This window comes from Odocoileus virginianus, chromosome 11 (assembly GCF_023699985.2).
Source record: "Odocoileus virginianus isolate 20LAN1187 ecotype Illinois chromosome 11, Ovbor_1.2, whole genome shotgun sequence".
Lineage (NCBI taxonomy): Eukaryota > Metazoa > Chordata > Mammalia > Artiodactyla > Cervidae > Odocoileus > Odocoileus virginianus.
In genome coordinates, this window is record NC_069684.1 from 21,441,303 (window position 1) to 21,453,811 (window position 12,509).

The 12,509-nt window shown below is 44.8% G+C and overlaps 1 protein-coding gene across 3 annotated transcripts in view; it reads right to left on the reverse strand.

The window, feature by feature from the left end:
• The window catches only part of BRINP2 (BMP/retinoic acid inducible neural specific 2), a 159,135-nt gene that overhangs the window by 142,045 nt on the left and 4,581 nt on the right, over positions 1 to 12,509 (reverse strand). Inside the window, exon 1 of one of the 3 annotated variants that reach the window (XM_020879726.2) lies at positions 8,802 to 9,601. The exons of the other annotated variants lie outside the window; for them this stretch is intronic. The gene's annotated coding sequence lies outside the window, so the exon portion shown is untranslated. Of the gene's footprint in view, positions 1 to 8,801; positions 9,602 to 12,509 lie in introns of those variants that run through there. 3 annotated transcript variants of the gene reach the window in all.

Sequence of the window (12,509 nt, forward strand, 5' to 3'; positions counted from 1 at the left end):
CAGCACTGAAAATATCTCATTTATGTGTCTACATATTTCTCTTTACGGATATATAGTAATAAGCAGTATAGACTCAGTATCTAAACTGGGTTAGAATGTCAGCCACCTCTTACTAGCTGTGTAACTTTGGACAAATTGTTTAACCTCCCTGGGCTTCCAATTCATCATCTGTAAAATGGGAATATAAAATTTACTAAAATGAGAATGATAGAATCATGACATGAAGGCAATGAGTTAATATATGTAAATCCTTCAGTATAGGGCCTGACACATAAGTCCTACTAAAGTGTAAGAACTTCTGTGTAAGACAGATAAGGACTACACATAAAGTACCACTATTATCAGCTATGTCAATAGTAATCACTATTATGATGATCATCCCCTAGAGTGTAAGTATCTTGATGGCAGGGTTTTTATCTGTTATTCACTGCAGAACTCCCAGTGCCTAAGAAGAGTACCTGGCACATACAGTACCCATAATATTCTGAATGAGTAGTTCCTGACAAATGCATCTTAGAACTCCAGCCCCAACCGTGCCTCTGAGTGCAGGAGAGGGCCACATGAACAGATCACTGTAGTGCGCTGGGTATCATACAAAATCAGAGTTTGAGTGAGATGTTCAGGGGTGTAGAAGAGGAGGCAGTTAATTCCTCGTCTTGGGCAAGTCGTCTCTTCCATAAGGAGAGCATCCTTGCGGGGTGTTAAAGCTCAGTAACCCTCAGGAAACAGACCACAGGGCAAGGGAAGGTTCTCCACAAAAGCAGCACAGCCCATCTAACAGCTTAGGATACCGAGGAAACTGCCTGTAGTTCAGGTAGCTGGACTGAGAAGGGGGGCGGGAACAGAGAGATGGAGATGCTGCTGGACCAGATCGCGAAGGCCCTCCTCCTTGTGATGCTAACAAACTTGGGTTTTTCTCCTGATAGCAGTGAGGAGCCACTGGAGAACCATACTAAAGGAAAGAGCATAATGGCATTTACCAGTTTGAAAGATCACTCCAGCCAAATGAGAGGCTGGGTTGGCTAGTCCTTAAGAAAAAGGAGACAGGGAGACCAAGTACAGGGCATGTCCTGGTGAGAGGGGTGAGCGCCACATAGAGAGGGGCTGGAGGAGGGGGGAAGGGGAGGATGGCTTTGAGAGATCGGCAGGAGGTAGATCTCTTTAAGTCTGAATTGATGGAATTGATTGGGTGTGGGGGGTGGATTCAGATGGGTATATCTTTCCTTTTCTCCTTTGCCTTTCACTTCTTTTCTCAGCTATTTGTAAGGCCTCCTCAAACAACCATTTTGCCTTTTTGCATTTCTTTTTCTGGGGGATGGTCTTAATCACTGCCTCCTGTACAATGTCATGAACCTCCATCCATAGTTCTTCAGACCCTCTATCAGATCTAATCCCTTGAATCTGTTTGTCACTTTCACTGTATAATCGTAAGGGATTTGATGTAGGTCATACCTGAATGGTCTAGTGGTTTTCCCTACTTTCTTCAATTTAAGTCTGAATTTGGCAATAAGGAGTTCATGATCTGAGCCACAGTCAGCTCCCAGTCTTGTTTTTGCTGATTGTATAGAGCTTCTCTATCTCTGGCGGCAAAGAATATAATCAATCTGATTTCGGTATTGACCATATGGTGATGTCCATATGTAGTAGAGTTTTCTTTTGTGTTGTTGGAAGAGGGTGTTTGCTATGACCAGTGCGTTCTCTTGGCAAAACTCTATTAGCCTTTGCCCTACTTCATTCTGTACTCCAAGGCCAAATTTGCCTGTTACTCCAGTATCTCTTGACTTCCTACTTTTGCATTCCAGTCCCCTATGATGAAAATGACATCTTTCTTGTGTGTTAGTTCCAGAAGGTCTTGCAGGTCTTCATAGAACAGTTCAATTTCAGTTTCTTCAGCATTACTGGTTGGGACATAGACTTGGATTACCGTGATATTGAATGGTTTGCTTTGAAACGAAGAGATGATTCTGTCATTTTTGAGACTGAACATATGTACTATATTTCAGACTCTTTTTTTTTTGACTATGAGGGCTACTCCATTTCTTGTAAAGGATTCTTGCCCACAGTAGTAGATATAATGGTCATATGAATTAAATTTGCCCATTCTAGCCCATTTTAGTTCACTGATTCCTAAAACGTCAATGTTCAATCTTGCCATCTCTGTTTGACCACTTCCAATTTGCCTTGATTCATGGACCTAACATTCCAGGTTCCTATGTAATACTGCTCTTTACAGCATCAGCCTTTACTTCCACCACCAGTCACATCCACAACTGGGTGTTGTTTTCACTTTGGCCCTGCCTCTTCATTCTTTCTAAAGTTGTTTCTCCACTCTTCTCCAGTAGCATATTGGGCACCTCCCTAGCTGGGGAGTTCATCTTTTTGCCTTTTCATACTGTTCATGGGGTTCTCAAGACAAGAATACTGAAGTGGTTTGCCATTCCCTTCTCCAGTGGACCACGTTTTGTCAGAACTCTTCACCATGACCTGTCCATCTTGGGTGGCCCTACATGGCATGGCTTATAGTTTCATTGAGTTAGATAAGGCTGTGGTCCACCAACTTGATGGACATGAATTTGAGCAAGTTCCAGGAGTTGGTGATGGACAGAGAAGCCTGGCATGCTTCAGTCCATGGAGTCTCAAAGAATTGGACACAACTGAGTGAATGAACTGAACTGGGGGTGAAGGGAGGAGCTCTGTGAGAGAAAGCAGAGGCCAGGACAACCTGTACTTTTTAATTTTGCCCCTGGGGTATTGGTTGTCCCATTAACCAAAGCAGGGAATTTGGAGAGAGGAATCATTGTGTGTGTGAAATGGGTACATGATGTGTTCGCCTATGAACATTTTAATCTTGGCAATCATCAAAGTGAAAGATGTTTGGTTGGAAAGAATGTTGACATTTGTCATGTGCCTGGAACTGTGTTTGGCTTCTTATGTATTTCATCTCATTTAATATTTAGAACAGATTGAGAGATGGAGCATTATTATTTTTTTTTTACAAATGATAAAACTGAGGTTCAGTTAAGATCCCTACTTTACACAGTGAACACTGAAGAACAGTAGGTAAACCAGTTTGATTAAGCAAGATTGAATGAAGTGCATATAAAGAGAGGGACCAGAAAATAAAGTAATAAAGGTAGTTTAGGGGCAGATCATGGAAAAATTTGAATTGAGATATTAACCACCCCACAGGGATGTTGTGAAAATTGGTTGAGAGAAAGCTTAGAAAGCATTTTGTAAACTATAGAATGCTGAGCAAATATGAGGAATTCCAGTTGTGGCCAAACCTTTTTGCAACAAATAATAGTAACATAACAATGAGTGAACTTAAGTGTTCAAATCTGTACTTATTAAATAAAATTCAACAATTATGTCTTCTCCCCATTCTTCTTACTGATAGGTCCACAAAAGAATCTCTAACACATGGCAGTGACTTTTCTTTCTCCCCACCAAACCATCAACGTATTTTGTTTGAAGGAAAACTCTCCCAAGAAAAGATGATGATATGGTAGGCATGAGAAGGAAGAAGGGAATTTGAAAGTCAAACAGACCCAGCTGATCCCAACTACTGTGTCCTCACACTTTAGAGTGAGACCCTAAAGATATTTAACTTGGATATTTCTACTGTCAGGCAGAAACACACAAAATATTGGGATAAAATTCCTAGGTCTCCTACCTGCTAATTGTTTCCATGTGAACTGGGAGTGGCAAAGCTCTACAAATGCTTAAGACTGGGCTGAGTCACAGTTGATAAGGTCACCATCAAACAAGCCAACTTAAGCTATCTATGCCCTCCTTGATTTTCAATTTTGGAAATACACGACAAACACTCTCTGGGCTGCTCACCATCCTTCCATCCAAGTTCTCTCTTTTTATGTTTCTGGCCCCTCTTGTTTCAAGTCTCTGTTATTTCTTCATATTAACTGTCACTCCTCTGCAAAACTAGACCAGCACTGCCCAAAAGTAATAGAATGTGAGCCACACAGCCACATTAGAAAGTAAAGGGAAATGGGTGAAACTAATCATAATATATCTTATTTAACCCAGTGCATACAGTGTAATTTTAATGTGTAATCAATATTAAAAGAAACCGTGGTATTTGACACTCTTTTCCTTTAAGCCACGTCTTCAAAATTCAGTGTGAATTTTTACACTTTCGACACTCACTGCAAGTGCTCAAGAGTTACATGTGGCCAGTGGCCGCCATATGAGTCTACAGTGTGGGGCAGAGCTCAGTCCTGGGAGGCATCAGATTGCCCACCCTTCACCTAATCCAGCATTCCAGGTGTATTTATGTTTCACATGAGCCTCAGTGAAAGGAATGATGGAGCATTCGGCTGTTGAGAATTCCATACCGTAATGCTGTTCCTCAACTTAATTTCCATCTGCACGGCAGAGCAATAGTTTCCAGAGGCAGCAGCCTGCATCCTGGTTGGTGAAATGAGACCCATCCCTTGCAGCCCCCAGGCTGAAGGACAACTGGGCCGCCTCTCTTCACTTCCAAAGGAAGAGGCTTTGGCCCACAGTCACTAACCACATGCCCATGGGCCTGGACCTCTAGCTTAGCCCCCACACATGGCAGGCGATACTTGAGAATAAAATAAAGGGCCTCTATCCCACCAACCAGCTCAGGGTCACTTAACATAGGAAACAAAGGTGACAACACGGCCTAAGGGAGAATTTTCAAGAGAAAGTACATATCCCTCAGGACTTGTCCTCAGAGTGACCTCCTGGGGCTAAGCGATCACACACCCACCAGGTTCTTGGGGACTTTCCTTTTGACCTGAGAGCCTTGATGAAGTGACTTTACGTAAGTCATTCCGTTCTCAGTGCCCCACTGGAATTTTGTCCGTGTCAGAATGGGGCTTCTCAAGCAACCAGTGACAGGTAGAGTGAATGAAGGTCTCGAACCAAGTGAAGGCTGAGGAATAGGGTTTCACCAGTTCTGTGTTTGCCTTGACCCCTTCGCTAGAAAATAAGGCCCATGACTGGAGCCAATGAGTGTGGCTGTCAGGTCGGAGCCATCTCCGGGTGCCAAGCAGCCCTTGGCCCTCCCTTGGCTGGCAGGCTGACTCCCCGCTCTGCCGTTCAGCTGAGCAATCACAGTTCCTCGTGGTACAGCTGCGGGCAATACTGCACCCACCCTCCTGCTTTTGTGGCCTCCTCCTTGGTGACTGCTACAGCATATGTTTTATTAAAAAGGAAAAGGAGGGAAGATGAGAGGTTATGTACATGGGCACGCTCAAGAATCTTAAGATGGAAAATCTTCTCAATGCTAAATGCCTGAGGGCTTTGGCATTTTGCCGGCTCCAAGTAAACCCCAATAGGGATATTTGGGTGGGGAAACAGGAAATGAAGGGAAATCAAGGCTCTCTCTCAGGAGATTCTCAGTCTAAAAAAAAAATATGAGAAGATTTTCTCATATTCTCTTGAAATTTGCCTACTTCGCCCCCACCAATATCTTTTCTCCAAAATTTTTGAAATGAGTTGATAAGCTTGAGCACTATTTTTCCAATAATATATGCATTAGACTTGAGGGTGGGTAGAAGGCTTAGGTAATTTTCAGTGTCTAATGAGATGTCCAACATTCCAAACCCCTCCGTCTCATGTGAGGGCAGCTTCCTCTAGACCACTCTATGCTTCAAGTAATTAACCCAGACGTATGCAGTTACCAGGATCCAAGTGGAGAAGTGGCTTAGTGCAAATCCCACGGAAACATGCAAGCCTTGAAGTTTCTAGCTTCCTCAACTGTGCTGCAGTGAGCCTCTCTGTCAGCTGGGATCTTTTTACCATCTCTCCCTCTCCAAGCAAATCCCACTCTATCCCCTAAGACACAATTCAAATTTTCCTTCCTTGGAATACTGAGAGCTGTTGTTATCTGTACAAATCGACTGTAGATGAATTAGGTCAGCCTTGTGAATTTCTTGTATTGAACGGCTGTTTAGAATGTATGTTGTCATCTACCTTTTCCCCAGATGTAAGCCTATTTTCCTAACTAGAATGTAAGATCATTGAGGGCAAAGACAAGGTCTTATAAGACTTTGTATCCCTCATAGCTCTTAGGTCAGTGCTAGAGGTGAAGCCCTAGGTCACTGCGGCCTCCCATTCCTGCAAATTACAGAACAGCTGAGTCAAATCATGGCTACCACAATTAAACCATTCCCTAGGAGATATCCGGAGAGCCTGGGGGTGACTTACGAGTGATGAGATCCAGACCCCATTCCATAGTTTCCCTGAATTGTTCCAGAGTAAACTAGTTCATTTTCCAAGGTCCTTTGCCCTCCTTTTTCTAAGAAGGAGGCTAAACTCATTCTAGCTCTACTTCTTAGGGTAATCAATGATAAATGAGACCATAAGGCAAGTGAAGATTAATTAGATGAACTCCCTAAAATATCTCTAGCCCTTTGGAAAAGTATGCCATTGTAAAATGTATACACAAGGTCTTATTATTTAACAGAAAGAGTTGAATCACCAAAAATAGTCTGCACAGTGGAGAAAACAAAACAGTAACCGGGAACCCTCAACACTAAGCATCCCACTCAGCAGAAAGTGCCCACACAGATGTCTCCAGTCCCTCCAGATTACTTCTTGTTTGTGAGCTGGGGAGGGATTTTGGAGCACCGTCTCAGAGGGGATGGTTTTTGTGCGAGGCTCCCCAGTGGCCAGCCTGTGTCTTGGGAAAGGGGATCAGAAGGAGCTGATGACGCAGGGATGTTCTTTGCCCTCTGGTCTTGCTCAGTAAACAACCTGTTAGAAGGCCAGAAGGGAAAACCCAGAGGATGATCTTAAGGGCCTAAATGGGGGAAGACGTCCAACATCCCTGAGTCTGGCCCAGTGCTAACAGAGCAGGAACCCTCCTCACTCCCCAGCCCATCCCTCCTTTCCTCCTTTCTTATGGCCACACTGCAGCACACATCACTCCATTCTGGGAGACAAAGCCAGCCCCATTTTGGGGGAGGAGTGAGAAGCAAGAGTCTGAGATGCTACTGTCTTCTCCATAGCTGCAGAACAGCTGTTAAACCCTTTGGTGCCAGCTGCCCTCCAGCCGGGAAAACCATGGTCTGGTATTTGCTTCTTCCTCAAACATTTCACAGTATCTAGGCTCTCTACCAACTCAAAACATATCCCACTTTGAAGGAACAAAGCATGCATTTTTGCCCACAGTAGGCAAGTAGTCAGAAGATAAAAAGAAGGTATACACACACATATATATGTATAGCAGCAGCTGTGATAAAAAAAATTTCAGGATCATTGTGACAGCAGTGCTTGGTCATGCCCCTAGTGCTGCAAAGCAACTTATTTTGGATGGAAGGGAACTCCAGAGGGTCCTGCCTTCAACAAATAACATACACATAACTGTGTGAAACCAAGAGGGAAAACACACAAACTCCAGAATCACTTTGCTGTTGTCTGATGTCATCAGACTGCCCCCCAGGGGATTTTGTAAAATACTTTAGCTTCTTGGTTAACACTGGCAATTGCACGTATTCTAGGAAGCATGGTCAGAAAGAGAATCTCTTCGCCCTGCACATGTCTGGAGAAGACTGAGGCAGAAATACTTGACTTACAATATACCTTTTATTCTCCTGATGGCTCTATGCTGACAGATCATTGTCCCTGCTGGACGAGGCTCAGATTGCCCAGCTAGAAGCCTGGCCTGTTATAATTGCTCTCCTTTTAACAAAAACATTTGCTTTTGCTCGGGGCACCTGACTCCCAGAGCAAGGAAGAGCACACACACAGTTCTTTACGGAGGGGTCTGTTCAATCACGTTACAGTGCATTAGCTTGATTATTAGTTAATATTTGGCTTAGGTCTATATACCCTGGATAAATATGTACCATGCAGAGGGACTGCTTGGTGAGCAGAAAACTCCTCTGGGCTGGAAGAGCAGCTCCCAAGTTCATGTTCCTACTAGGCAGGAACACTCCAGGCATCTGGGGCCTGGGCAGGGAGTTGCACATGCATGCTGCTTCTAGAGGCAGCCTGCTTCCTTCATACAGCTGTGAACAGGCACACACACACACACACACAAACACACATATACCATAGGCAGCATTAGATGTGTACCCAGAAAGATGGCCAGATAATCTCAGCGTGCCCCTCCTTCGAGCATAGCAATTCTCTCCCCAGTGTCCCCAGCAAGCTACCAGTTTCAGCTCAATCAGTGGGGTTCCTGCTGCCACCCTAGGGAGACTATTTGCAACCCACAGGGTTCACTCTTCAATCTTTATTTTTTCCTGGCTGCATGTGCGTGGGAGGAAGAGACAGGCCGCTACAGACATGCCAGGGAGCTCTATGGACATGTGAATAGAGCTCTAGGAACGTGTGGATATCTGTGAACATGTGGATCATGTATGCTGACCTCAGCTCTTGGGGGTCCGTCCCAAACATAGGGAACCGTGTACAGTCCAATCCAGCATCCACTGGGCAGGCAGAAGTCCTTGTCATCTTCTGCAATTATGCAGCCTGACAGGTTTTCTGAAGCTAATGGGAGTTGCACTAACTTTGAGGACTTAACCCAAGCAAATGCAATATAGGTCAGGCACAATGCCCAAGTCGAGTGACAGCCAGCAACACCAGGAGGCAATAACAGGACGGTCTCAAGCTAAACCCCAAAGTCCACTGCTCAGCTCCACAAGACAGAAACTAAGAGGCCACGGGGATCTTTCCCTCTGCCTGCAACTGCCAGGCACCAGGGCAAGAGGACTGTAGGGGAGCAGAAGCATCCCCTTACCGAGAGACACACCAAAAAGAAGGAAAAAGGGGGGTGGAGAGAAACCACCACCACCCTGCACTGTTACCTTGAGTCCTGCAAGAGCACTCCTTGCTCTATCAGCTGCTCCCCAAACCTCCACCGCCTGGGAGGAGACTCCTGAAAGGTTCCAGGTTTTTGTGCGACATCTCCAATGGCAGCTTTCCAAAGTTTTTACTTCATGATGTCTCGTGGCTCCTTCTCATTTGGGGGAAGCGTGAATGCCTTCCCCTCAGCGTGTGAAAGGGAGCGGACGTCTCTTTTCAAACCTTCTTGCTCCCCGCTTTGCCGCTGCCGCCGCCGCGCCGCCGTCAGACCACTTGCCTGCTGCCTTCTTCCAGCTGAGCAGCCAGGATGCCCGGCATCCACAGCATGTTTGAAGTGGGGCTCAGACGCTGGGTCGGGGCGCTCGTGGGTGGAGAGGGAAGGAAAGTACCACCCCCGACCCGGGGACACCGAAAAGAGAAAGCCCAGCTCGTGCCTTCCTCCCAACTCTATAGAGACTCACTCGCCCTGTCTCTCTCCCGGAATTACTGCCTTGCCCATGGGTCGAGACAGTTCCTCCAGCTTCACCGCTCCCTCGGCTGCCTGCAGACCTGCCCGGACGCTCGCCGCGCACGGCAGGTGCACATCCCCGGGCAAATGCTAACGGTGTCCTCCGAGCTCAGCGAAGACGCTGCCCGAGCAGCCGCGGGCAGGGCAGCTTCCGAGGCGGGCGGATTCCATCTCAGGCTGTAGCCCAGCGTGTCCCCGCTCCGACTCCGCGCTTTTCACCTAAGCAGTTTCACCTGCAGACTCACACACCAGATGAGTGTCTTAAGATAACAATGCTCCCCTGCCTGCCTCTCGCTTTCTGTCTTATGCACGTAGGTGGGCAGCCAATGAGACGCAGCGCCACACTCCCCGCGGGCGCCCATTGGCTGGAAGGCTTGACTGGGGCGGGCTCGGGGCCTCACCGGCTGTCTTCTTTGGTTAGCTGGCTGGTTGGGGTACCAACTCTGTTAACCCTCCCAGCTTTGCAGCAGAGACTTTTTTTTTTTTTTTTTGTATGGATAAGGGAGCCTTGGATAAATTCATGACTGGGAAGTTGGATAGTCGAAAAAGGCTGAGGAATAGGAAGAAGCTTGGAAGCTAATTGCATTTTCTTCTGTTCTTCTGAGTTTCCATAATCATTTGTCCCAGACCATTTTGTTTGCTTGCTTAACTAGAACTTGCAGAGATAGGGACCCCATTTGAGCCATTTTCCTTCTAATTTGAGGTTTTATTTGGTTGTTTTGTGCATTTTAGCCTCTTGGTCATGGTCCTGAATTACTTAATTAGAAATCACTCCCCAGGTGAGAATATTTATCTCAGTGTATTTTCTCCCTCTCTTACATACATGTACACACATCATAGATCAAGGACAGAGAGGCAAAAGACAGCAGGAACTCAGGGAGCAGACAGAGAAAGAGATCTAGAGACTCTAAACAGCTACATCAAGAAACATTACGTCCCCAAACCAGGATTGTGAAGACAAAGGCAAAGAAAAGAACTTCAGGTTTCTGGGGCAAAATTAAGAGGAAAAAATGTCCTGCTTCCCCCAAAGTGAACTGTTTTGCCTGTGGTGTTTTCCTTCTGCCTGCCTCCATTCACTTTAGTGTGTGTCAGGAAGAGGGAATCTCCACTTGATTTTTAAAGGAAGACTAGAGAAGTCAGAACAGGAACACCCTTGTTTCTGTGTTTCTGTGAAGCAGGTGCTGTTGCTGAGCCTGTGAATTGAGAGAAGAGAGAGAAAAAGGAAGAATGAAAGAGAGAGAGAGAGAGATGGGGGTGGGAAGGAAAGAGTAAAGGAAAAAAATATTAACTTTGAATCACAAAATATGAAATATAGTTCTAAACATCCTAATGAGGGTGCAAAACTGAATTAATATTTCCAGCTAACTAGCATACTGCATTGAATTTTGGCAGAGCATGGGCGCGTAATAGTTGAAGAAAGAATCCAATTCAACAGAAGAGCTGGGGGTTGGAGCTGGCAAAGGGATGTGAGGGGTTCACACTAACTTGTGTGATGGGGGAAATATGGAGAGGAAAATATGAAGTCACAAAGGGAGAGATGTGTTTTGATTTAGTTTCATTTAAAACTGGAGAGCAACATTAAGGATTATTTTCATAAAGAAGCAGAAAAAAGAAAAGCATGCAGAGGTTTAACGAATGTTGAAGTAGTATATACCAGGATTATCTAAAAAGCATCAGGAAGCTAGATGTTCTGAGTGATGGGGAAAATGAGAAATATTCCTCCCATACATACCCCTTAGGTCCACTCATCTCTTTCACCTCTACTCCCTCCTCTGCATCTTTTATAGCTTTGACCTTCCCTCTTCCGTATTGTAGGTATCTTTTTGCCTAAGCTACAAAACATGTCAGAGAGCAGTCCCCAGGATAAAACATGGAAGTGGACCAGTGAAAGTCTAAATCTGTTACTGTCCAACTGCTAAGTTATTTACTCCTGTGCTTCCTAGAGACAGAGGCCCCCTGAACTTTCCCTGGTGAAAAGACACTAACTATGGAAACTCTTATAAAATAGTAGAAAGGAGTGGGTAAAGGAAAGGAGAAGTTGAACAAATGACTACCAATCTTGAGGGAAGGAAAGTTAAAATCTCCAAAGCCTCTAAAGAAGAAGGAAAGAGGGTATAGAGTTGGGAGACAAGAAAACAACATGTAAAAAGAAAAAAATTGCATCTGCTTTCTTCTCCTATAGGGTCCAAAGCCATGTAAAAAACAGCTTAGCAAAGTATACTAGACATTACTAGACCACAAAGAAAGCTGAGCACTGAAGAATTGATGCTTTTGAACTGTGGTGTTGGAGAAGACTCTTGAGAGTCCCTTGGACTGCAAGGATATCAAACCAGTCCATCTTAAAGGAAATCAGTCCTGAATGTTCACTGGAAGGACTGATACTGAAGCTGAAGCTCCGATACTTTGGCCACCTGATGCGAAGAGCTGACTCATTGGAAAAGACCCTGACACTGGGAAAGATTGAAGGCAGGAGGAGAAGGGGATGATAGAGGATAAGATGGTTGGATGGCATCACTGACTCAATGGATATGAGTTTGAGCAAGCTCTGGAAGTTGGTGATGGACAAGGAGGCCTGGCATGCTACAGTCCATGGGGTTGCAAAGAGACATGACTGAGCAACTGAACTGAACTAGATATTACAAATTCCACGAGTGTACAGTTTTACATATTTTTGCCTATACATGCATCCATGAGACTACTACCCACAGCATTTCCAGGAAGCTTGTCCTGACATTCTCAGTCTAAACTCCCCTCCCTGCAGAGATAACCACTATTCTGACTTCCAGCATCAAAGAGTAATGTTTCCTGGTCGTGAATTTCATAAATATTGTATCTTAGAGGATATGCTCTTTTGTGTCTGATTTCATTCCCTTATGTCTGTAAAATTCATCCACATTGTTGCACATTATTTTTTATTGCTGTGTAGTATTCCATCACAGGACTGCATACTGTTTATTCATTCTCCTATTGATGCATATTTGAGTCGTTTCCATTTTTCTTTTACATGAGTAAACATGCAATTAATGTTCTTGTATATTCTTTTGGTGGACATATCGTTTATCCTGGGTATGTGCCAAAGAGTATTAGTCACTTTATTTGCTTTTGGTTACTGCACGGGAAAAAAACTCATGAAAAATGTTCGGAAGCCTATTTTCTTTCTGAAATAATTGAAGAGTGGCAAAGGCTATCATTCATGAGCACC